This window comes from Eptesicus fuscus, chromosome 17 (assembly GCF_027574615.1).
Source record: "Eptesicus fuscus isolate TK198812 chromosome 17, DD_ASM_mEF_20220401, whole genome shotgun sequence".
Taxonomy (NCBI): domain Eukaryota; kingdom Metazoa; phylum Chordata; class Mammalia; order Chiroptera; family Vespertilionidae; genus Eptesicus; species Eptesicus fuscus.
In genome coordinates this window covers 26,543,664-26,566,563 of record NC_072489.1, presented here as the reverse complement: position 1 = coordinate 26,566,563, position 22,900 = coordinate 26,543,664, and the positions used below count along the sequence as shown (strand labels likewise).

General features: G+C 37.4%; 1 protein-coding gene and 1 long non-coding RNA gene across 2 annotated transcripts in view; both read right to left on the bottom strand.

The window, feature by feature from the left end:
• LOC129152101 (atherin-like) overlaps positions 1–22,900 on the bottom strand; it is a 221,004-nt gene that overhangs the window by 67,234 nt on the left and 130,870 nt on the right. The window lies entirely within an intron of this gene.
• On the bottom strand, positions 5,939–22,342 carry LOC129152017 (uncharacterized). Its single transcript, XR_008558732.1, has 4 exons — positions 22,281–22,342; positions 13,779–13,859; positions 11,992–12,067; positions 5,939–6,413 (listed from the first exon to the last, which is right to left on the bottom strand). It is a non-coding gene; the product is annotated as an uncharacterized LOC129152017 (long non-coding RNA).

Below are 22,900 nucleotides of genomic sequence, written 5' to 3'. Positions count from 1 at the left end.
AACAAGCAATATTTTAACACAACTTCATTTAAAATCCTCAAGGAATTCTGTGATAGATGTGCAACTGTCTGATTTTCTAGTGAATTCACCTTTATAAGGAAGTAGATAATCTTTTGAAAATGGAAGAAAGTGCACCAGATTTAGCGGGAAGCAGTCATCACGCTAAGTAAAGGATACTGTTATCGGAGCAAACTCACAAGGTCAAAGATCAGGACAGACATAGGGGGAGCACTGTTAATTAAGAACTAGGTATATGATCTTTAGACTTCTTCAAATTAAGGACATTGTACAATACCAATATTGCCTCCGTTGATATCGTTAAAATTATACAAATGGCACAAGCCTTGGTCTGCGCTTCCATCCACTTATAAGGTGATGTTATAGTGAGTTTTCATAAGGAGGCCTCAGCATAGAGAGACTGACAACAGGATCTGCAAACCAACAGCTGAGCCTGTGATGAAGACAGCAAGGCTTCGCTGCAGAAGGCTAAAGAGATAACAGATAGAGTAACTAACATCTTGATAGTAGTTCCACATTCATAAATTTAATTACCACGCAATATCATTGCAATCCTCAATTCCCTTTCTAATCCCCTGGAAGCAGTTGTGTTTCACTAGAGCTTCTCCCTGAACGTGAGAGGATCCACAGAAATGACCGCCCATTTAAAATGTAAGACAAACACAAGGAGCTTTGTGTTCCTCGGGGTAAACTGTCATATCCGCGTGTGTCCTGTACCGGCTGTAACTTTGCAATAATTAACATTCTCTTCCATTCGGCTGCCTATTTATTCATGTGTTATCTTCATCTCCGTTAGACACATGGCCACTCCTGTAGCAAGCAACTGAACTTAATTGCAGCAATGCAAGAAGTAGAACACATACAGAACAGGAAAAGCAATAATTTCAAAACTGAAACCATGCAGAGTAAATAATCACATCAGAAGAAAAGATCAAGAAACGGTACAGTATAAGCCACTTTATTTGGCAGACCCTCACATAGTGCTTTTGTGTGCTAGGTGATGTTTTAGCTGGTAACAACTTTACAAGGCAGATAATAGTATCCCCATTTTACAGAAGATAAAGTTGAGTCACAAAGAGGGGGGAAGTAATCGGTCCCAAATCACACAGCTGGTAAATGCCAGAGTCTAGGTGTGAAAACAGGCATACTTTTAAACACTTACATGCATAATGCCTTTTTTATGAGTTTTTTAAAAAATTGAGATATAACCAACATATGACATTGTATTAGTTTTAAGTGTATAACATGATAATTTGATACATGTATATAGTATTGCAAAATGATGACCAGAATAAGTATAGTTAACATCCATCACCCACACATAGATACACTTTTTTTCTTGTGATGAGAATTTTTAAGATCTACTCTCTCAGCGACTTTCAAATATAGAATACAGTATTGTTTAACTATAGTTACCATGCTTCACATTACATCCCCAGGACTTATTTTATTACTGGAAGTTTGTACCTTTTGACCCCCTCATCCATATGCTGCCTTTTCTTTGTTATAGTCTTTACCAGTTCCTTCAATTAAATTATTTAAACAACTTTTGCAGTTAACCAGAAATGTGTGTGTGTGTGTGTGTGCGTGTGTGTGTGTGTGTATTTGCCCTTATTAGATTAACAATGTGTTTAAAAACAAGATAGAGCAAAAAAAGGTGAGGATATTAAGAAGTACAAATTGGTAATTACAAAATAGTCATGGTGATGTAAAGTACAACATAGGGAATATAGCCAATAATACTGTGATAATTATGTATGGTGCCAGGTGAGTACTGAAAATATCAGGGTGAACACTTTGTAAAGTATATAAATGTTTAATCACTATGCTGTACACCTGAAACTAATACAAAATAATACTGAATGTAAACTGTAATATTTAAAAATTTTTAATATTTTATTTTAAAACTAGTGGCCCAGTGCACAAAATTCATGCATGGGGGCTGGGGAGGGGGTGTCCCTCAGCCTGGCCTGCACCCCTGCACCCTCTCCAATCTGGGACCCCTTGGGGGATGTCCGACTGTCAGTTTAGGCCCGATCCCACAATCCGAGACGGCTTGCTCCTAACTGCTCACCTGCCTGCCTGCCTGATTGCCCCTAACCATCTGCCTGCTGGCCTGCTTACCCCCAACTAAAGTATTAGTAAAATTACAAAGCACTGTAAAGGGAACACACGAGTTTGAATTGGCACAATGAGCACCATTTGCCCTATGGACAGGTTCTTATCATTTTCTCCCAAGAGGAAAACTTCCCAAGTAAGTATTTGAAAATATTCACAGAATACATTTCACAAAATCTGACAATAATACAGAGTTTTAGGTAATATCACTCCACCTGTTTTATATAATCCATGAGTCTCAAAACCAAGTCTAAACCCACTTTTACATATCTCCTAAACAACGTTAAGTATGATAGCTCAAAAGAATTTATTAACATCCTTCCCTTACAGACTTAAGTAGTTAAATATATTGTACTAGTTCCCATCGATTGTAATATTTTTATCACTCCATTTCTCATACATCTGATTCTTAAAATACTATAGTATAGGATTATTATGGTAATTCACATTTTATACTATTGTTCTACACTTATAAACCATGGAACATATCCATAATCTCATTTAATTCCTAGAACAGTTTCATGAGGCAGACAAGACTTCATCTTATCCCTGCTTTTTTTATGGATGAGGAAATTAAAGCTGAGAGAGTTCAGGACATTCTATCATCAGAATTTATAGCTCTGTTCCTCTAATCCACTCATCATACTGAAAGACAAATCACACACATAACAGGAAGAATATTTGTCAAATTTGCTAATTACAAGTTCATGGGTATTCTAATTCCAAAATAAAAAAGAAACCAAGTCTTTATGATTAGTCCTTCTGAATAATACAATTCTTTAGAAAATCAGCTAATCAAATGTTGCCACACATATGATCGACAGAGAAGGGCTCATTCAAAAGCATGTGCATGCACACACACACACACACACACATACACACACGTGTGCCTATATACCACTATGGTGACTGGTGTGGAGACAGAAACACCATTTTTTTTCCAAGAGATGTTACACACCATGATTTTAAAATATTTAATAAACTTTGAAATAGATTTTAAAACTGTAGTTAAAACATTAATAACTAATAATTGGCTTATTTATGACTCAATAATATCATCATGTTCTGGAATATCATTAAAATTACTTATTATTCAGTAATGTCATCATGTTCTGGAATATCATTAAAATGTTGTTCTTACTATTAATATACTATGTTTTATTATTTTATTCTTGCTCTTCAAGCGTGTAACTATTATAATAACAACATATTTTTCTTATCACTGATGTGTAAGTCTAAGACTAAAACTCCTATTTCTCCACTGGGGAAGGGACCTAATACTTTTCCCTATGGTACATAATTAGTTGAATTAATGCATACAGTGTCTTTTTGACTCATTTAAACTTTATTCCAAGGACACAGGAGATTAACCTGTCCAGAATTCTGGGCAATTTGGCCATTTCACTTGGATTCAAGTGAGAACTATCACTTTTATTATTAGGTCAGAACGAAATTATATGTTGACATTGTTTTTCTACACATACAGGTGTCACTCAGAAGCATTTTGACAAAGAAATGGCTTCAAGGCAAGCTAGATTGTTCAGTGGAAAAGGAATTCTTTACGGGGTCACTAGGTGGCATGTTTCTCTGGGCACAGGTACCTACAAGGAGTTGTTATCAAGGTAGTAGAGGACAGGGAATGCCTTTAAAGAAATAAGCAAGAGCCCTAGCTGGTTTGGCTCAGTGAATAGAGTATCGGCCTACAGACTTAAGGGTCCTGGATTTGATTCTGGTCAAGGGCATATTTCCAGGTTGCAGGCTCGATCCCCAGTGTGTGTGTGTGGGTGTGTGTGGGGGGGGGGGGGGGTGCAGAGGCAGCCAATCAGTGATTCTCTCCTATCATTGATGTTTTTATATCTCCTTTCCCTTCCTTTCTAAGATCAATAAAAATATATATTTTTAAAAAGAAATATGCAAGAGTACTTACTATGCTTTAATAAAGAAATTTCATTTGTGTTGAAATGAACTAGAATTATTAAAACAGAACCATTCAGTAATCTGCCATAGCTTATGAAAAAAATTATTAAAACTAAAAATCACAATAGTAAAATCTTGTGTGAATTTTACCATAACATTTTTCTTAGTAATTACAGGTTTACAAAACATTATCTATATGTATATATGCATAGTATTTAATATATAAATGTAGTTTATATCTTATATATTGCATTATTTTTTAATATAAAAGCATTTTGTGTGTTAAGAGGTTAGATTAAAGATAAATGAGCACCTTTATTTTTAAGTAGCTTTTAATTGTATCATTAACAGATTACTTTCCAGTAAGTAACAGACTAAGAGGAACTTACTTGGTATAAATGTATTCTGAAAAATTTCAGGCAAATATATTATTTTTATAAGAAGGGAAAATACATGTGTTAGAATTTTCTAAATAGTCTAGAAAGTATGAGAATTTCTAGAAAATCTAAAAATATAAAATAGAATTTTAAATGCTTATATAGCATTCTTTCATTTTATTTTTTGCTTTTTTATATTTTCTGATATCTACAGAACAAATTGTATTATTTGTATTCTTAAACGACAATAAAATACATTCTATAAAAATCAACAAAACAAAATGGCATACTGAAAAATACGAATATAAGTATTTTAAAGTAAATGATTTTTACTACACCTTTATGTGTCCATTTTTTATATCCAGCAGAAAAGCATAAGTGTAGCATGTTACAGCAGCTCATCTGTTTTTGGAGAAGTCATTACTGTAGTGAAATGAGTTTTACTTTATAACTCTATGGCATTTTTATAAACTGGCAAGGATTTTGTTTGGGCTTTAATTTTTTTAAATTATACACTGCATATTATGCCTTTTTGTATTTCTGCTTAATATTCTGATCACTTATATACTGTGTCTCATCAGAAGTAAAGTCACATCACTTCAGTAGATCTGCAGTTTAAGAGAAGGTTCAGTAGTATCTTTATCAAAAATTTCCTGCACACCAAGTTAAACATTTTCTATTTCTTCAATCACATATTTTACCAATATCATGACACTGGTTCTCTATATGACATAGTAAATTCTCTGGCTTGGACTTTTTGTTTGCTTGTGTTTTTAACATAATAATATTTAATACAGGAACTGAGTATTCAAGGACATCTAACACCAAAATACTTTTAAATTGTGCTTTGAAAATTAAAATGTATGACCAATATGTTCAAGAAACTGACTAAAATGCAACTATGTTTAAAGTAATAAGAATTAGATTTAAAGAAAAAGATAGGGCTATTATGGATGAAATCATATTTACAGAAAGAATTTAAGTGAGAGCCAACTAATTTCCAAGTCGTTCAATTACATTTTTACATTTGATTTAATCTTATTTACAAGTTTAAGTTGTTGTACACTGCAGACACCTGGGCTGCCATTTACAAAGTAAAGTGAAAGAACTTGAAAAGAAGATATATATAGTTCATATATTTATTTTGACTTTGGTTTAACCTTAAAGAAAAATGTTATCTTCGCAAACTAAATAAGACCCTTAAAATTATAATTTAGGACCACAATATTATTATAGTATATAGCAGAAGTTTAACACCATTAAGTTTCTAATTACAGATGTAAAAATACAAACTTTTTCTGGGCTTTGGATTTTATACATGTATATCGTTAATTATTTACTATTGTATTTCACAATCTAAGATGTCATTAATTATGAGATGCACTATTTTTAATGTAAGATAAAGAAAATTAAGTTGTAAGACAATGCATTATGAAACTAATTCTTCTTGAAAATTTTATTAGACACATTGATACATACACTGTTATCACATATAACCCTCGTGCACACCAAAACAGGAAGATACAAGTGAAATAAACTAGTTAAGGTATTCTTAAAACTTTGGCACATTCACAGTCTTACAAGTCTGTTTTGCCAATGCTTTGAAGTTAAGTCTTCAATGCGTTTTCACATGCCAAGATCAATCTCTGCGCCATCAAGGTGGTAGTTGATGCAGCATTTCTCAAATCGCTCCAAGATTTTCTCCCAACCCAGTCACCCTTTCTGCAAATTCCTCCCCCAAAGGAATCTAAAATAATTTGTTGACTGAAAATCTGAGACACTGCTGCCATGTCATCCAGAATAACAACCAAGTTTGCACCCCGCAGGCAATGACAATTACATCAGAGCTGCTGTGTGGACAACAGCAAGGATAAGACATCATGGACTGTAAGATGCACCCCAAATGCAGAGACATTAAAATGTGTAAGACATGTTGTTGCTAGAACCGAGGAAATACAACATTCATATTCGTTTCTTGTTAATCTGCAATTAGAAATAGGAGTCTTTATACATCTCCTATCCTATAATTATAAAATCTAAGATAATTTGTGTGCTCTCAACTAAGTATTTAATAAGATTGAGTACATAACACTTTTCAAATATCTATGCCTGAGCATTCACAACCAACTAAAATATACATATGTTAGTTTTCAACAAAATGCTTTTATTACAACAATAAATATAAACATTGCCAGCTTTAATGTTTTATGTATAATGACATAGTACAAACATGTTTTTGTTAAGGATATTATTATAATTTGTGAAAACTCTACCCCCCTACAAGAGATAGAGGAGCTGAATACCTCTGGAATTTTCCTGCTTTTTCTGGAAAGATCCTTTCCAATACTTTTCTCTTTCCTGCAATGTCTACCACAGAGCAAAGCAGTTAACACTTGTTTATTCGAATGTCAACCTTCTCATTAACATCCCATATTCAGTAACTCTTAAGGGAAACTCTCAGTGGTGCAGCTCACCTGGTTTTGCCCAAAAAAGTTGACCAAAATAGTGGCTACAATTGTGAGTCACAGCCCACCTGCTTCAGAAACCGCTCTGTAACATTGCCCAAGGGCATCCTCTCACTCTAGATATTAAAAGAGAAACAGCTGAGAATGACTGAAGTTACACTATGAAATGAGAATTATATGCTATTTGCTCCACAGTTAACCATACACATATGCAACACAGAGGGTGTCTGATATTGTAAGCCTCTAAATCACTTCTCTCTGGGAGAAACCTTGAGCCAGATGTGGCTAAACGCACCATCTATTTTCCTGGCCTGGTGAAAAGACTGGAGTCCATTTCACCCACTCTGTTCTGCACTAGTCAATGACTTGTGTTGAAGGATATAACACACACTGAAAAGTCTTCTCAGTTCAGCCACTGTTCGAAGTTCATATTTCAAATAAAAGTCCTCATCAGGAATGTTACCACAATAATTTCAATTTTCTCCTGTGTGCTAGGATATAGCTGCTGCCATTTACTGAAAGCTCATAAGTGGCTCTTCTCTCTATTTATATTAGGCCAAAGTCACTGTCATTCTCCACAAACCCACTCCCATCATCTCCATCTCTTTATGATGAATATACAAATTTTCACTATATTTTACTCAGAAAACTCCCAATAAGACATAGAAATATAAATACAACAAACTTTACACTATAAAAACCAATCAGAGGAAAACTTTCTGACAGTTTCTAAAAAGGTTTTAGAGTGTTATATAGAATTACTATATGACCAAACAATTCCACTCCTAGGTATAAACCCCACAGAAATGGAAACAGATGTTCAAACAAAAACTTGGTCACAAATGTTTGTTGCAGTCTATTCACAATAGCCCAAAGGTAGAACTATCCCCAATCCCCTCAACAGAAGATTGGATAGACAAAATGAGGAATATCCATACAATAGAATATTATTCAGTGGAAAAAAGGGAATAAAGTACTGATGCATGTAACAACATGGATAAACATTGAAAATATACCAAGTGAAAGAAATCAGAAACAAAAAAACCACACATACTCTATAAACCATAAACCATTCTAATGAAATATTCAGAATAGGCAAATCAGTAAAGAAAGAAAACACATTAGTGGTTGTCAGGGGCTGGGGGGAGGAGAGTAATGGGGTGATGGCTTAATGGGTATAGGGTTTCCATTTGGGGTGATGAAGAGTTCTGCAACTAGAGAGTGGTGATGGTTGCACAACGTTGTAAATGTAGTTCATGCCGCTGAATTGCACTTTAAAATGGTTACAGCGCTAAATTTTATGCTATTAGTGTTTTACTGTAGTAATAAAAAGTCAAAGTGGCAAAGCGTTCATAATCTAGATGTAAACAATGCACAATTTTTTTCTGAAAGGACTTCTATGAAATGCCCAGGAGTGAGAGGCCAAGGACTTACTTTGCCATTAAATAAGGTGTTCTTTCCAAACTACTTTGGATCCCACACTTTAAATTCGGAATGTTTCATGTGGTGGTATTGTTAATATAATAATAGGATGGCAATTGAGATCCTACTTGAAAGAGAAAATATTAGGAAACATTCCTTGTTTTCTTTACACTTCAATTATAAAAATACTAGAGGTCCGATGCACAAAATTCATGCAAGAGTAGGCCTTCCTTCCCCCAACGGCCGGCACCAGCTTCCCTCCAGCACCTGGGACCCGGGCTTCCCTCACAGCCCCGGCTTCGTCCGGAAGGTCGTCCAGAAGGACGTCCGGTCTAATTAGCATGTTACACTTTTATTATTATAGATAACAACTGGAGTGCAAGTTAATAAATAAGGTGGCTGTATTTTTAGAGACAAAATAATGTCAGCGATGTTGAACAGAAGATGACAGCTACACAGAGGAGGTTCTCTTAGGCCTTTGTTCCCCTTCAGCAAACACACAGGCACTGCCCCAACTCTCACCTACTGCACTATTGCTTTGAAAATGTGAATTTAATATTGTTGCTAGAAAGTAGTGTCTTAAAATACCTAAGTGTCATAAGTATCAACTGGTTCAACTACATCTCAGAGATTCGAAACTGTGGAGTTTCAGTTCAATATCACACAGGTAAACTCACTAAACATTATAACAATTTTATCTATATTGTCTTAAATGTCTTCAATGTAGATATCAGCTGATTTTGAGTCATATGTTCCTTCCACCATACCACTTCTTGTTGCCTGTACATCAGAGCCAAGAAGAAAACCCATAATGCATTGTTTATGTAGCACTCTGTTCCATCTCATCCTAAATGGTTAAATAAAATACAGAGTACAAGGAATTTTTAGAGCACAAATACAACAGTGAAACATACACTACTATGCTAATACAAGAGGCCCAGTGCACGAAATTCGTGCACAGAGGGGAGGGGTTATATCCCTCAGCCCAGCCTGCACCCTCTCCAATCTGGGACCCTAAGAGGGATGTCCAACTGCCCATTTAGGCCTGATCCCAATGGGCAGTCGGACATCCCTCTCACAATCCAGGACTGCTGGCTCCCAACTGCTTGCCTGCCTGCCTGCCTGCCTGATTGCCCCTAACCACTTCTGCCTGCCAGCCTGATCACCCCCTAACCACTCCCCTGCCAGACTGATTGACACCTAACTATCCCCTGCCGGCCCAATTACCCCTAATTACCTTCCCCTGCCAGCCTGGTCACCCCTAACTGCCCTCCCCTGCCTGGTCACCCCTAACTGTCCTCCCCTGCAGGCCTGGTCGCCCCCAACTGCCCTCTCCTGTTGGCCCAGTCACCCCTAACTGCCCTCCCTTGCCAGCCTGGTATCCCCTAATTGCCCTCCCTGGCTGGCCTGGTTGCCCACAACTGCCCTCCCCTGTGCCTGGTCCCCCCAAACTGCCCTTGCCTGCAGATCTGGTCACCCTTAACAGCCCTCCCCTGCTGGCTTGGTCGCCCCCAACTGCCCTCCCCTGCAGGCCTGGTCCCCCCCCAATTGCCTTCCCCTGCAGGCCTGGTCCCTCCCAACTGCCTTCCCCTGCAGGCCTGGGTCCCCCCACAACTGTCCTCCCCTGCAGGCCTGATTGCCCCAACTGCCCTCCCTTGCAGGCCTGGTCCCTCCCAACTGCCCTCCCCTGCTGGCCTGATCGCCCACAACTGCCCTCCCCTGCCGGCCATCTTGTGGCAGCCATCTTGTGTTCACATGGGGGCGGCCATCTATGATGACACGGGAGTGGCCATCTTGTGTGTTGGAGTGATGGTCGATTTGCATATTGCTCTTTTATTAGATAGGATACTAATGTTAATAGTCCAAATCCTATCAGGCAAGTACCTTCAGAAGTTAACATTACACAAATGTAATGTAATGTATAAATGTATCTGCCGATTTTCATGATTATAATGCAGTATGTTCCATAAATCTGTTTCTAAATCAAAATTTTACTAGAGACAGAGTAAATATGTAATTTTCTAAAACAATTCAAAAGATACTTTAACAGACTGCTATATTTGGAATATGAATTTTTAATTTTCTAATCAAAGGGGAAGGAAATCAACATTACACATTAATGTTACCATCATGAAACAAGCTAGTCTGATTTGTAAAGAAGGAAAGAGAACAAGTGTCATATTAAAATGATACACAAAATTCTGATTCAGGTAGACAGGGAATTATAATTATATCCTTCAAATTTCGCTTTTCCTCATAGGTAATAAGTAGTACCAAAACTAATCTTAATGCTTTCAACCACTTTAATAGCTACTCTATGCCTCATGCCCACTTTTGGCCAGGAGCTGTGTAGCCACTTGACATATACTATTTCTAATCCTCATGCTAAACCTCTACATAAGTAAATTATCCCCACTTTTAAAGCCTGGGAAATATGGGTTTAGAAAATGTAAGCAACTTGACTAATTTTTAATGAACAAGAATACGAACCTTGGTGTATATGATTCCATTTCCTGCCAGTTCACCATGCAGACGACCTTCCTTTGACCAAAGCCTATGAGCATAATATTTTAAGGAGAACCTCCACTTTAAAGATTACAGAAAAGTTTTAAAAGTAGAAGCACATGTTGACCCATTAATTCAATGCAGCTACATCCTATATAATGAAGAGCTAATATGCTAATTAGACCGAACAGCAGAACGACCCTCCAGACAACCTTCTGAACGAAGCCGGGGCTGCGAGGACCAAGCCCCTTGTACGAATTTCATGCAGCGGGCCTCTAGTTAGTACATATGTCTATTTTCTAAAGACAAAACTATAATTGCCATATTGTCATTTACACAAAGTACTGTAGCATAGGGCCTAAAGTTTGCCTCCTAAAAGACTTTTTACAGAGAGATAGGGGATGAGTTTAAAAGCATTTCATCAGATGGACTACTTAGAGAAAACCAGTCACTAATTTAAGTAATTAAAATGAATGTTCTGTAGTAGTTACACAGATAATATAGAGGATCTCCCTTCATTTTTAGAGCTTTGCTTTCAAAATCCCCTAAAATAGCAAATTCTGTGAAATATAGTGAAAACTTCCTAAGTACTAATGCATTGCTGCAAGTTACCAACACCTATCCATGCACACTCACATCACTGAATTCATCAAAAACCATATCTAGCAAATTTTACGAAAGAAAGGATAGAATCATATTGCTATTCTAATTTCATGAATTCTCTGTCCATTTTATTTCTAAGTTTAAGACATAAAAAAGAGTTGAGGAGGATGAGCTTAATAGGTCAGAACAGGGATCTTGGAATATCTGAAGCCAAGCTGTTTCCTGTGCTTCTCTATTTGTCCAAAACAACAGATTGAGTGAAATAACCCCTCATGTACAGGAGGAGGCAATCCATTAAATTTCTGATAAACATCTCTGTGGGGGCGAGGGGGGGTGGGAAATCTATAAAATTATAACTATGGCTGCTTTTGTTTTTAACAAGAAACTTTGAAGTTATTCATAAATACAGGCAAAAGTAGTTGTTCGGTTGTAAAGTAATATAATAATTAATAAATAACAATACAAGAATAAACACTGTTTTATATATTCACAACTGTAAACCTACTTTTGCTCCACCCTATATTTACTGGTACACATGATTCAGTAAATTACCTGTAATTACTTACAAAATCTTTTGCATTACTATTCAGATGATTGTGGTTCAACTTCTGTGTTTGGATGTTTCTTCTGTGTTAACATGAACTAGGTTAAAAATGGTGAAACCACCAGTTATATAACATGATAATGTTCCAAAGATATTTTTCAATTTTGTAAAATGCCAAGGTAAATTACCTAGTGATGAAATCACTGCATGTAAAGACTGAATACACCAGTATCAGGAAAATTACACAATGTTCTCAGATTAATTATCTAGAGGTTAAGCTCTGTGTCAATGAGTTAGCTTGGTTTGCTATAATTATTGACTAATTTTTCATTTAAGTACTCACAAAATGCTGACTGACATCAAATATGACACAAACGCATCAAATTGTAGAGCCTATATTTTAAGACAATGCATATTTCATAGGCTACATATATTTTATTTACAAAAATTATTGTGCAGAATCCTTCAGTTTCTGGTGTGCCTTCATTGTGTATTTCTAATTTATGGAGTAGACTGTGTTCCAAGGGGGAAAGTAATTGTTAATTGCAGGCTTCAGAGATGTGGGTTTCTGCAAGAAGTTTTAAAATTCCTCACTATACTTAACAATGAGTAGCACTGAAGGGAAAGTGAAAAGCAGAATAAAAGTTCACTATTCTCACATGTTCACTGGGTACTAGACTGTTCAGATTCTATGTATCCCCAACTGACTCCCTAAAAATTTGTTTCCTACCCTTAAAACTCACAAATATTGATTGAATTCCAAGAGGAAAAAGACATGTAAGATCTCTGTGTAGAAACAGTCAAAGTTCATGCCAAATGGGAGAGCCTATTAAAGTGATGTTACTTCCTTAGGACCCAAACATCACAGGGCCTTTTCCCAAGCTGTTTCTTCTGTCTAAAATGTCGTCTTTCCAGAGCTGGCCAAGGCCCTGTTGCGCTGAAGCTCGCCTCAAAGGTAACCTTTTCAGGAAGGCCTTCCCTGCCACCCTAGCTCTAGGGGTTACCCCTTCTCTAATCTTTCTCCATTACAGCAGTCTCTTGTGGAATTTTTATACCGACTTATTGCTAGTTATCCACTTGGTATTTTTATTGCCTGTTTTGGTCCTTGATAAATCGCTTGCACCTAGAAAAGTAAGTGCTCAAAAATATTTGTTGTAAGAATGAATGGTATGGAATTGAGGCAGAATCAAAATGATGAACTAGAACAATTAAATAACTTTGCATGATTATACTTTACTTTAAAATATATTCACAAACACACACGCGTGTGGTAGAAATGACAAACCAATGTGTCTTGTGTGTTATAAAATATATAATTTAAACAACTAGTGAGCTGGGGGTGAAGGATGAAAATTTTGAGGCCATCTATAGACAGCCATCATTTAACAAATTGGTTCACTATGTTTTGAGTTTCACAATCTAAACTCCACTCAAGCATTAAAACTTCATAAATGATTTAGAGTTTTTTTTTTTAAGGACACCAGTATATCTAATAATATTAATGAGACGTCTTAAACAGCAGTATTTAATATGCTTTGTTCCTATTACTTCCCTGGTGGTGGCAGACCAATGGATTTCAATGACTAAAGTTATAAAATTAATAAAGGAATAAGGAGTTGAGAGAAACTTCCAGATTTTAAGCTATTAGATAGCCATGTAATGTTTTTCTCTATATTTACAATTTTGTGTAACAGAGAGAAAAATATAAGAAAACATTTTAAAAATAAGTTTTTAAACAAATAGGAATTTTTACTGAAGATGGATGACAGAGAAAGTAATTTCATGTGCTAATTATGGAAAATTAATTACCCTTCACATGATGAACAATTTCTTGGCAGGTAGGCACAATGATTCAATCAAATGATGATTTCCCCAAGGTCTCTATGTCTTCTTTCAAAAAATATAAACCTGAGTTATTTTTTTGTAACCTCATCAAATGAACAACAAAAATTAAGATAAGCCACAATTCACTACTTTAAAACAAACAAACCGGAAAGCCAGGCTTTATAAATATCATCTTCAAAACCACCCTGTCCAAATGTTCAGATTTATTACCAAGCAAACTGATAGCTGTTAGAATGCTTCTGGAAATAATTTCTCCTACAGACTGAGAACTGCATACAAACCTTTGATATAGTGCCTGACATTACAGAGCACCACTCTACCTGGAATTTATTAAAGGGCAAATACAAGCCCTCTCACCCCAAGCTAACCTTTAGTCATACAAGCTCATCACCAGTCCCAGCTAAGAACTCAGTATAGATTTGCAATCATTATCTGAAATCCTTGCAGCCAGAAGAGCTTTGGAACTCGGAACTTTTCAGATTTAGAAAGGGATATAATGATATTATGGACATCCCCAGAAGTGCCCTGGGACAGCGCTCCAGGAGCCAAGAATGTTTACTTCTGCAACAAAACAAAGAAATATTCACACTAAGTAAGATAAATAAAGACTATAAATAGCTTCACATAAGGTCGGAACAGGTTTTGCTGCCAAATGAGTTCAGGTCAGGTCAAAAAAGTTTGGAAAAATAATCAGATTTTCATTTGGATTACGGAATTATGGAGAAGGGATTTCAAAACAGTGGAATATCATCAGTGCCTCGCTTTAAAAGCCACATTTAGAGTTCGTGCCCAATGGCTGCTTTACCTTAAATAAATTTTTATCAAGTTTCTTCTGTTCTCTTTTTAATAAATAATTTGAAGAAAATCTCAGGATAAATATACCTCATTAAATTAGATTTTTAAAAGGCAGTATTATGTTGAGAGTCTATTATTTTATGAAATTCTGAAATCAAGAAGTAATCTCCCAGGTTCCCTTAATCCATTTGATCTCTCCCTACAAAAAGGAAGTTCCAAACCCACAAACACCCTGTGCAAAGACAACATGGAAACCCAAATACTAAAATGAGCAAATGCCAATACTAAATTCAAGAAAATACCATTACAAGTTAATTATTTGCAGGAGTCAAAATTACTGCTTCATGCATATTTAAACTAAAAAGTTGATAGCATTTGTAAAAGTAAGGTAACAATCAAGAGGAAGGATAATAGAGAATTTTAAAATCTTTAAATTTCTAGCTATCTAAGATTAAGAGAAAAAACATTTGACAGTGATACATACAGTGAAATGGAAAGTATATAAAAGGCACTGGACCTGCAGGGTACCACCATTAGCCCCTCAGAAGTCACAGTGCACTGGACATGTGATCATGCTCAGCGAATGATCATTTAAATAACTCAGCCTGCTCACCAAGGAAAGACTTTGAGAGGTTATTTGCTTGTAGAGCAAAGTGAGCAATGTGAGTGGTGGCCAAACACACAAATGAAAACTAGAGGGAACGCATGTGCTGGGTGCTCAAGCACACCATCATTTTACAAGAGGACACCATGTACTCCAGGCACCCTCATCAAAGTGCCTAGAACCAAAGAAGAACCCAACAATGAAACCCCGGCACTTATTAATTAATGTCACCCCAATACATTTAATTTAAAAAAAGGAACAGCAGCATCATTAGAAATAATGAATGAAAATCAGAAATAGACATTCATTTGACCCTCCCTTAAAAAACAAATATACATTTGTGTAATTTAAGCTTTATCAGAGCATAAACAAGCACAGCTCTCACACATAAGGCAAACACATGGGAAGAGGGAGATTGAGAGACAAGAAAAAAGGGAGGGAGAGTGGGAATGAGGGAGAGAGGGAAGGATGGAGGAAGGAAGGGAAGAGAGAAAGTTGTAAAATCCGCCCTCAGAAAAAACCCCACAAACTATAAAAACCAACTTAAATAAAGTAAGCTATTTTGGATTTTTAAGATGAAAAAGGCAACTGAAGTGAAATGGTGAAAATGCCTTTACTGAAGTTCCCTAGAAAATAAGCAAACTCACTGCTATGGGACTCATTATCTATCAGGGTATAAATATCTAAGTATTTTTCTCCAATCTGCCATTAAAAAAAAAAATCACTGAATGACACACTCAAGGGACCAAGTCTACAGTAATCACTGGCAATGAAACTATATGACATATATTCCTACCAGATGGAATAATTATATAAAATAATGACCTCGTGAATCTCACGTCACCCTGCTTGGCCCCGGAGGATGGCTGGTTAGCCAGAGACGGGTAAGATTCCTCAAGGAAGGAACAACCTAAGACAGGCACAGTCGCAGAGGGGCCATCAGGAGAGAATTTGGGGATCAACAGAGGTGGGACACAGACCCTCACCCCCTCAACATTGCAGGGGCCTGAACCCTAGCCCCTTCTGAGGGAGGTCTCCTGTCCCCATGGCTGCTTCGTGCTTCCCATGCCCAACTCAGATCAGGACCCAGGTGACCGACAGAGACTTGGCCGACAGCAGCTGCCCTCTCACTCCAACAAGAATTGTTTGAGTTGTCTTGTACCCATGTTGTGGGGAAGTGGGTTTACGATATCTAAATCCAGCCTACCACCAGGAATGCTCAGGACCTACTCAAGAAGGCAAATAATCCCTTCCACTAATTTTTACAGGGTAAAATAAGATTGTTGTTAGAGTAGTAAATTTGACAGTAAAATAGTAGTCAAGTTTTCAGGCAAATTTAAATTGGCTAGCTGAAACAAGCGAATATTCTAGAAAAATTAATTGTACTGGACAAAAGGGTGTTCCTAAAGTGTTAACTAAAATTTTATTGGTAGTTCATCTCATGATAAAATTGTGCAGCATGTAATGAACCTAAAACAGTAATATTATAGTGCAAAAAATTAAAATTTAAAAGCCATCAAGATTACATTATAAAATTTTCAAAAGCCTCCTAACATTTAAATTAAAAAAGGGGAGGATAGTAGAAGAATATCATGTAAGGAAAAATATCCTGTAACTAAATTACATCTAGAAAATTAATACTTTAGAAAATTAATTGTAAGGCTAAAAGCAAGACACCCATGAAAAAACACACAAGGTGTCAAAACAAGCCAGAGGAAAATCATTTGGGCAAAAATGAAATAGGATCCCAAGTCAAATTTATAGAAAATATTCCTTTATAAACTTTTGGTCGAGAATATGTTTGTATATTTTCAGAAAACAACTCCGAGACCATGTGGATTCCAGAAACAGAGAGGAATCGACAGGACTACTCCAGCCATGAAGACAGAAGAGAAGCAGTCCAGAGATGGAAGATGCTGACATGGCCTTCCCATACTAGCAGTTAGCAGCTGTGCATCACTGCAGGTTGCCCAGGACCAAACCAGAGAGAGTCGGGCCTGCATTACCACCATTTGTCCACCATCCAGAACTGAAATGTCAGTGCTGACATGTACACATAAGGAACTGTTGGACATTGAAATTGGGTCTCAAAAGAACTGTTGGCCCAGAAAGAAACTCACTACAGACTGATTCATTTGCCTGTCACCACAACCATTATTGCTTGTCTCATTTTCGGTTCTTATAAGAGTATTTCTAATAGCACATGATCTCACTCATCTAGGGGAAAATAATGAACAACATAGACTGATGAACAAGAACAGACCCAGAAACAAGGAGGCATGGATCAAACTGTCGGGCCTCAGAGGGAGGGTAGGGAAGGGTGGGGGTAAAGGGGAGAGATCAACCAAACGTGTGCAAGCATATGAGCCTAACCAGCGATTAAGTACAACACGGGGGTGGGGGCATGTGTGGGGAGGGGTGTGGGATGGGAATGGGGGGATGAGGACAAATATGTGATACCTTAATCAATAAAGAAATTAAAAAAATAAAATAAAATAAAATAATGACCTCATATCCCTACCAAATACTAGGGATGTTTTTCTCAAAAGCAAATCTAACTTGGCTATTCATCTCCTCAAAGCATTTTGGCGAATGCCAGGACTAAAAAGAGACTTTTGAGATGGTCCTTGTCTTTTCTCCATTCTTTGCATCTTGGCAATAATACAACTCTGTACTCTACTCTCCAACCACACAAAAAAATGTTTAGATTCCTGAGCAAACCAGACTGCTTCAAGTCTTTCTCCCTCTTTCATCCCACACTCTCTGGAAGCATCTGACCCTCTGGGGGACCTTGGGAAACACACATCCTTTTAACATCAATTCAAGCATGCCTCCCTCTGTCTCTCCTTTCCTAACATCATCCTCAAATAGAATTTACCACTCTCTTCTGTCAGGACACTTGACACATTCAGATTCTTTGGAACTTGAATTCACCTTTGTTTGGTGCCTTTAATGCTTTCTGCATGAATTGGTTTAGCATAGCTGGCTTTGGCCCAGGAAATGAAGGCTCTCCACTACATAGCATCCACTGAATAATTAAATTAATTGAAAGTACTTCAATCACCATCACATGTTTAATTAAGCATCTTTAAGTTGGGAACCTGGACAACACGGCCTTTTTTTAGATGCTCCTATGGGCTGAATTGCAAATCTCTCCCAATTCATATGATGAAACCCTAACCCCATCATGACTGTAAAGAAATGAGGCTTTGGGGAGTAGAGTTTGATGAGGTCTAATGGTGAGATCCTAATCCAACAGCATCAGTGGCCTTATAATAATAATAATAATAAGAAGAAGAAGAAGAAGAAGAAGAAGAAGAAGAAGAAGAAGAAGAAGAAGGAGAGAAAGAGTTATTTTTCTCTCTCCACTTGCCTATGCCAAGGAAAGGCGATGTTAGCACACAGCCACCGCGAGAAGACGGCCATCTGCAAGCCAGGAAGAGCTCTCGCTGGAGCCCAACCAGGCTGGCACCCTAGTCTCAAAATTCCAGCCTCCAGAACAGTGAAGAAATAAATTCCTATTGTTTAAGCCACCCAATCTATGGCTTTTTAAGCCACACATCCTTAGCTATGAATCCAGATGCTACATAAATAAAATCATTAAATGTCACTTTTTACCCTTAATTTTTAGTGGTTAGGTAGACCAAGCACTTCTGGCATTATAATACCACGTGGACAATATATCCTCATTTGTTATTTCTACTAGAGAATCAGTCACTCTATAGTAAGTTTAAAATTCCATGATGACAACCTCTATGAGGTTAGGAGTATCATTTTAAAACCTCTTCTGAAAATATAGTCTTATTAGTGATTTTTATTTTACTCTCATGAAACCAGATACCATAATAGCAGTACCAGGTACATGATCCCCATTTACAGATAGTTTGACTGTCCTTTCAAAGACAAGACAGCAAGTTAGAAGCAGGACTAGAGTAGAACTCAAGTCACCTGACTTAGTAAGTCCCTTCTTGTAAAGAGAATAAGGAGAGATAAATAGTTACAAGGTGTGGACATACACACATACCCTTTCCACATTCCAAAACAAGATCTAGAAATTATTAGAAGAAAAACATTTCCTAACATCAATTTAAATCCTTATATTTCTGAGCAAAATATGAATATTTACTGCGTGCTAATAAAGTAGTAACATAATGGTTTCATCGCATTTATCTCACTGACTCCAATATTAAATATGTCTCATGAGAGACTTTATACCCAAACACCTAAGCATGTGATCTGTTCAGAAAACACTCAATACCAACACATAATTTTAAGGCAATTTTGAGATATATTCCTATACAAAAAGAATTCCACACTTAATATTATATCAATAATTCCATAAATAACTAGGAAATATTTTAAATACTTAGGGAGCTTGTTGCCATAGAATTTGGCAGGTTGCATCAATTTCCCACCTGAAATGCTTTCATTTGACCACACCTACCAATGCTGCATGAAGTGTAGGTCATCTGGAACACCCAGAGTCCTTCTGAAATATTTGCTTCAGAAGGACAAGGAATACACACAAACACACACACACACACACACAGAGAGAGAGAGAGAGAGAGAGAGAGAGAGAGAGAGAGAGAGAGAGAGAAAGAGAGAAAGAGAGAAAGAGAGAGAGAGAGAGAGAGAGAGAGAGAGAGAGAGAGAGAGAGAAGGAGGGAGAGAGAGGGAGAGATGTATATATGTGTATATATATCTCCCAAAATATGATATGCTTTATCCAATAAATGTGAGAAGAAAAGGCCTATTAAGTTAAAAGATATCTCCTTGATATATCTGCTCTAACACTGAAAATTATTGGTGTATTCTGGTCAGTAAAAGGCAGAGATAAATCAATGAGACACTTACTTAGTGTCAACTGCATACAGAGAGCATGCTGAGTACCTCCTGATGTGAATACCATAGGTTCAACGAGAACAGGGGACTAGAGCAGGTACATGATAACCTGAGAAAGAATCAGAATGTGTCAAGTGTCCTGACAGTACAAGGTGCTGGGTCAATGCAGAAGACTGACTGAATTCTAACCAGAGAAGATGTCAAGATGGTAAGATCTGGGCTGGCCCTTCAGGGCTTGGTAGGATTCCACCAAGCAGGCTGGCATAGAAACGCCTTCTCCAGGGACAAGGAACAAGCATCTGAAGAAAGAGATTAACTCAAGGACTGATAAGAATCTACTTTGGATGGAGTCCGATGTGAATGAAGTAGATGGTGAAGGGGGGAAAGCCTGGAATGTGGAAATGAAGGGCCTCAAGCTCAGTGGTCACGAATTTGGACCTCACTGAGCAGGCAGCAGGGAGTGTGGAAGGTAATGGGGGCACGGTGTGATGATGAAGGTTTTCATAAAGTGTACCCTGGCAGCCATTGGGAATGGAAGGGAGAAGGGTTCAAAGCAACTGACTTAATATTGTGCTCTGAGTAGGATAACTTTATATGAGGAGAAATGGAACACAGCTGGGGAAATTTCAAAGAAGAGAGGAAAAAATGTCCATGTTAAAGGATTCTACATAAAAGCTCAATGATTTACAACTGGCCCAGCCACTGCTCACTTTAATCTGGATTGCACTGTCGTGGCTCATGATGTCTGCCTGGGCTCCCCGTGACACTCCGTGTGCAGAATCATGGTGGAGCCTGTCAGACACTTCAGGCCATATCTCATAAACATGAGCAAAGCTGACAGCTTTCCCTGAGACCAGCACCACTACGCCAGGCACAAAACAAATGGTTCCTGCTGTGCAGCTGTGGCCTGCCCCCTTGGGAAATCAGAATAGCACCTTTACAACATCATCAACCCCTGCTGAGACAATATTCAAGAAGTCAAGACTGACTGAAAGCCAGTCTGCACAGCCTCCCCATCTGTAGGATGTTGAACCATTGCCCTAGAACGCTGGCATATTCATAAACGTATCCTCAGGGTCTGCTGATAGTAGCTCCTTTAAGAATACCATATTCAAATGAATCTTTCATAAATAATAAACAGATTGTGAAAATATTTTAAGTGCCTGACAATTCAATGAATGGTTGAAATCTTTATCTTCTCTACTACAACCAGCCATTCTCTACGTGTCCATTGACAAGAGCATACATTACATTGGGTCAAGGAAGCATTTTAAAGGGCCCCAATGACATATAACAGCCCTAGTAATTAAAATATAATATCTGAAGATTTTGATTATAGATTAAAAAATGTAGTACACATTTTCCTTACGTAGCTATGAAATATAATCCTATTTTCAGGATTTGTTTTCTTTGTTTTACAGATACACAACTGTCTCTTCCACTGGTGGCACGCCCTGTGAAAGCCAGTATACACCACAATGAATAAAAAGCAAATGCTAGACCTAGGGAATTACCTCCCCCATTTCAAAATGCATTAAAAAGTTAGGAGCACATTTTAAGATACACACATTCAAGAAAATCAAAATGAATATACAGGTTTACAATAATCATCTATTTATATTTTGAAGATTCTTCCATTTACATGGAGAACAAAATTAATTTCATGTATTATAATAAACAAATTAGGTATATGGCTGTACAACTGCAGAGTCAACTGCAAATCAGAGATTTGTCAGCCACAAGCTGATCAATAATTAAAATGGAGTTCACCTCCATACCATAATCTTAAAGTGTAACTACAGGTTTCCCTAAGTTTGCCTAAAATATGTGTTAAAGCTAAACATCTATAGCATAATAATATTCATTAGTAATTATGCCCTGTTGATTAACAAGCATTCTGGAAAAATTTAAGGAATAGAAAAACACATCCACCCACATAATTAGGACATGTGTTTACTTAATAATCCTGAATATCAGTATGAAAAACACACCACTTCAGTGAATCTAAATGACTATATTTAAATAGTTTAAATATTTTAGCAATGTATCCGAGTTGTGATGTTTTTCTCCAACACAGAACACACCCATTAATAGACCAGAAAAACAAAAGCATTCTCATTCCAGCAGCTTCTTCAAATCCAGTCTCTGCACAATCCAGCCTGAAGATCACTTCCTCCCAGAGCCAGAGAACAATACAGAGAACATGTTGCTTATTCATTTCTTACCTTTTTTCCTTTCCTTTTCCTATGAGCAGGTTTTGCACTTTTCTCCTTTGGTTCTTCACTCATCTTTCCTTTAAATCAGGTGAGTTGATCAAAGACAGGAGATCACTGCCCGTATTCCAACATCCAAAACCACGACAAAGAGTCAAAGCATTTAGACCAAAGTCCATTTACGGGGCTCCCAGGCAAGCCGCCTCTGCTTACACCCAGCCCTGCTGCTGTCAGAGCCGCGGGCGGCTAATGTAGCCTGTTCAGCTTTCCTCAGGCAGAAACTGGGTGTTCTCTACATCAAACGGTCAATAATTCCTCTAACGAAAATCAATAGTTTAGTCTTTCATTTTTGACTCATCATTACCCTGAGATAAAATCTTGACAAGACTTTGTTGCTTGTTCCTCCACAGTGATTCCAGCCTGCAAATGGTGAGAGAGAGAGAGAGAGACACACACACACACGCACACACACACACCCTCTCACACACAGAAATAAGCTACAGACTGCTGACAAGTCTCCCAAGCCTTCCCAGAGGCTGATTTGCTGCTTCGCGCAGGCTGAGAAGCCGAATGTAAATTGCTCTCCGTGCTGTGAGCCTCCCATATGAGCACATGTGGTGAATACATCAGGG